This window comes from Lactuca saligna, chromosome 5 (assembly GCF_052625555.1).
Source record: "Lactuca saligna cultivar CGN05327 chromosome 5, ASM5262555v1, whole genome shotgun sequence".
NCBI lineage: Eukaryota > Viridiplantae > Streptophyta > Magnoliopsida > Asterales > Asteraceae > Lactuca > Lactuca saligna.
Genome location: NC_136421.1, coordinates 18,638,467 through 18,643,114, shown reverse-complemented (window position 1 = coordinate 18,643,114; position 4,648 = coordinate 18,638,467). Strand labels below are relative to the sequence as shown.

The window sequence follows — 4,648 nt, the reverse complement described above, 5'->3', positions numbered from 1 at the left end:
TGCTATGTGTTGTATGTATGATATATAATTGTATAGACCGGACCTGAGGGTCCAACGATTCATACCGGGCCAGAGGGCCCAACGAGCTATGACTGGACCAGAGGGTCCAACAACCTACGGGTCCGGAGGGTCCCGCTGAGACACATCGACCGGAGGTTCGTACAGTATCCTCGAGTGGCGTATGTGTTGTATGTGGTATTTTGGGGGACTCACTAAGCATTTATGCTTACAGTTGTTGTGTTATGTGTTTAAGGTATTAGCGAGGACCGTGGAAAGGCGCCGACGTGACCCATACACACAGAGAATACTTTGAGAATATTTTTATATAAATTGGTTGTTGAAAAATGAAAATTTTGTTTTGAAAATCTCGTCGTTACAGAGCTTTATACCATGGAGGGTGTTGCGTCAAGGGAAAAGCTCCCCGATCATCTCAACGACCAAGGTCGGTTAGGGTTTTGTTTTTTTGCTATTTTATTTCCATACCTTCACCGTTACCAATGTTACTTTGTGCTTCATCTGATGCACGATTATCTTCTCCTTGTTATGGTGGCAATACTCCTATAGGTCGCTTTGATTCTCCATGGGAGAATTTTGCTCCTTCTCCTATTCCAATTAGGGCAATACTGAGAGTATGATGTTATAGATGGAGTAAAACTCTGAGAGTATAAAGGTTGTTGCAATACATCTTTGCATCAATTATTGCATTAGACTCTCTGTACTGATGTCCTCAAAATAGGGAGCTTAGACATACTCTAAGTGTCAACATTAAAACAACAAATTAGATTCTTCATTTAATGTAGAAAAATTTGAAAGTTGTAATAAAACTTTATAATGATGTAATAAGGTGACGTTAGTATTATAGTTGCATCAAAGTCTACAGCTGGTTTGGAATTTCAAAATGATTAGGCTTCATATCAGGAATCATGGAGCTTAACTTTATTTCAGGAATCATGTACATCCATCTAAGGTCAAATCTGAATTACTAAGCTATATACAGGTTTCCACATCAATGGTACAACACATGCTTGATTACATTTTGGAAAAGTCAAGTCCATTAAATGGTACCCCACATTGAAAAAAGAAAAAGAAAGTAACAACCCATTTGAAACCTAATGATGTGGGCCAAACCTGATTCAGCAAGCTCACATTTTTAAGCACTTTACTTGACATTTTGTTACTAAAGAGTGACATAGACAACAGGTTTGATCTTAAATTCTTGGATATCTCTGATTTTTTTCTTCTGGCTTAACAGATCTGTTACTATAGAGTTGCTAACTATTTAAGCTAATCACATTTTTTTTTGAACTTTAAGCTGTTAAAAGAAGGATGATGGGTCCCCTGATGCATTGACGGTTTTGCCCCTGACTTTTCTACTGCTGAAATCTTAAAACTTTCAAAGGATGATGGTCCCCTGGTGCATTGATGGTTTTGCCCCTGACTTTTCTACTGCTGAAACCTTTAAAATTCCGGTTGATGGTGTGGTTCTTCTCATGAAATCCATTGGCATTAAAGTGGTATTCTAAATCTACTACTCCCTAAATCTAATTTTAGTAAAGGAATTTCATTTTCCTAAAAAATGTAAAACTGGACATTTTGGGTTGTCCTATAAAGTTTCAGTCCCTGTCTACTTTTTTTTGGCCCATTAGTAATCATCGTAAGTTAAATTGGGCATTGATGATCCTGATGCAGCTAGCATGCATATGAAGGTATTGGTACAATTACAATATGGTATTTTGATGCCTTAATAGGTGAAAAATTCTTTACTTCCACACATGTTTCTCTTCATTGATTCTTTTTTTTTTTTTTTGGTGTGTGTGTTTGTTGAATAGATTGGTAGGCGTATCTTCAGGCAAATGTTAGAAACCGATGATCGTGAAGCAGATGCAAAACAACGTTAGGTAGGTTTTTTTTTTAAATAAATTGAAATTAGTAAAGTAAATGAGATACATAGCTTGATCATTGTTATGATCTCCAGTACAGGCATTTTAGAAGCTGACTTATGTTTCAACACTTATATTTGGAGAAGCTTTTGGCTTTCTTTTACCTTGGAAATATGTGTTCAAAGTTACTAAATCACAAGTTGAGGTTGCTATACGTGACGATGCACAACACGTGTATGCTTCCAAGCTAAAATTAATCACCCAAGGTAAATGCATGTTTCTTTTTTTACTTAATGCACTCATTTGTGCTCTTAAATACTAGTCATATTAACTGGTGAATCACCATTTGGTATTGGTTTTTAACTTTTTATTTGTGCTTTTGATGCATGAATCATGTTAATCCGGAAGATCTTATTAGTCTGAGAGATGCACAACTACAGTGTCGGCTTTCAGATGAGGTACACATTTCAAAGAGCATAAACAACTTAATATTCTATAAGTAATTGTAGTTTTTTAGTTATTGGTTTGGATTTATTGCAGCTAGCTGAAGATATGTTTAGGGAGCATAGTAGAAAGCTTGTTGAAGCAAACATTACAACAAGTGTGAATGTACTCAAGTCCAGGACAAGAAAAACGTATGGATCTTGGCACCTTCTTAGAACATACCTTTTTAACAATAGGCCAAACATATTTTATAAAAAAAATATCATGATAAAACCTTTAAAACGGCCTCTTATCGAATATGATGTATGACTAATAATCAAACACTTTTCATGACTTGTAAAATATATTGTATTTTTCAGAAGGGATGCCAAGCTCATTGTTGAGGAACTCGATAAAATTTTGGCATTTAATAACTCACTTTTCTCATTAAAGAATCATCTCGATGCTAATCGTTTTGCTCTTGGGGTGGGTCCAATTTCTTTAATAGGTACTGTATACTCTCACTCTCACTCATCACAATTTATTTTCCAAATATTGCTGATTCTCTATCCACTGGTCGTATGGAAAACACCAAGGTACAAAAAACATAATTTTCCCTTTTTGGATTCCATTTATATAGGTCAAATCAAACTTTTGACTTTTGCCTTAGATGATTTGAGGGTCTATGTTAATGTTTTTTTTTGTTATGTTCTATACTTGTATAGCCTATTGCATTGGGTCATTTGAGGAATATATTTGTTTTGGGTAAAAAGGAAGCAGAATCAATTGCAATAGATGTTACCTCTAAAGTATACCATAAACGCCTTGCGGAATCTGTAACTAGGGGTTCTTTGGAAGCTACAGATAGTAAAGCACTTTGATACTGAAAAAGCCATTGAGATCCATGAACGTATGTATGTGTTGCTGAAATGATTTTTTTATATTTTATTTTAAAACACGTTTACAACGTTTTGTAATGCTCTTATTCTTACTTCTCTTTTTTAGAAATATACTGTCAAAACCTTCAACAATCTATGAAGGATGGAGAGCTTAGTGATGTTGAGGTTAAATCACTTGAGAGGTTGCAAGTTATGCTTTGTACCCCTAAACAAACGATTGAAAAGATCCACTAAGAAATATGTGGCACTTTATTTGAAAAGGTAATTAATATACTATTTTCTTACCAATTTATGCAGTCGTGTTTCAATTTGTAATGAAGTAATAAAAAAATCTCTATTTCAGGTTGTTAAGGAGGCTATAGCTACAGGGGTTGATGGGTATGATGCTGATGTGAAACAGGTTGTAAGAAAGGCTGCATATGGTTTACGATTAACCAGGGATGTGGCCATGTCTATTGTTGACAAACCAGTGAGTGTTTTTTATGGATTTGCCCTTGTTTATTTTTCTTTTCTAGTTTTCTAACATATTATTTTTAAATGGGGTTGGAGAAGGTGGGTGGGCACGACTTTGCTTTAGTCCAACTCAATGGTCAAGGGTACATGTTTAATCAGTCAAATTATTTTCATAGTCCAATCTTTTACTTGTTTATATTACGAGCTACATAGTATAGTAAAAAACATTAACTTTGTTACATTTAATGGTTGAATATTAAACTTGATAAATACTTTATATTTTAATGGAACCCCGAACACCACATGGATCAAATATCATATCTCAAGTGTGGTCCCACATTCTTTGGATGGAGAAAAGGGTAATTTCATCTTTTACAACCAACATTCCATGTTTGATTCTTCTAATAATTATATTAGCATATTAATTTTTTGACTATTATTTGATCAGGTCACAAGAATTATCGGAGCAGGGGTTCATTAGTTTTAAAGAGTTATAAAAGGCAAGATGCAACTCTACTTAGTTGGAATTTGATGTTTATCATCTTTGTGTATTGCTTTGGATTGGTAATTCCCCCATCTTGGAATTCTCCATGTTGAAACGCTTCAACACTTTATCCAAGTAAGTACTTTGATTAAGTCTTATTAGTCTCTTACTCCTATTTCTTAAGATCCTTATCGCTAAAATATGGGCAGCTTTTCTGAGGTCCTTCATAGCGAAACACTTCCCAAGCCATGACTTAACCTCCTGTAAGGTTGGAACGTCGTTTCTTATGAGTAGTATGTCATCGACATATAATACCAAGAAACTAACTATACTCCCACTAGCTTTGAAATATATGCAGGACTCATCCTCGCTTCTTGAAAAAACAAACTCTTTGACTTTCTCATCGAAACAAAGATTCCATCTGCGAGACGCTTGTTTCAATCCATAGATGGATTTCTCAAGCTTGCACACTCTATTCAGATACTTTGCATTCATAAAACCCTCTGGCT

General features: G+C 35.0%; 1 pseudogene; it reads left to right on the top strand.

Moving 5' to 3' along the window:
• Positions 1-390: 390 nt before the first annotated feature.
• LOC145045100 (protein TIC110, chloroplastic-like) lies at positions 391-4,136 on the top strand (annotated as a pseudogene).
• The last annotated feature ends 512 nt before the right edge of the window (positions 4,137-4,648 follow it).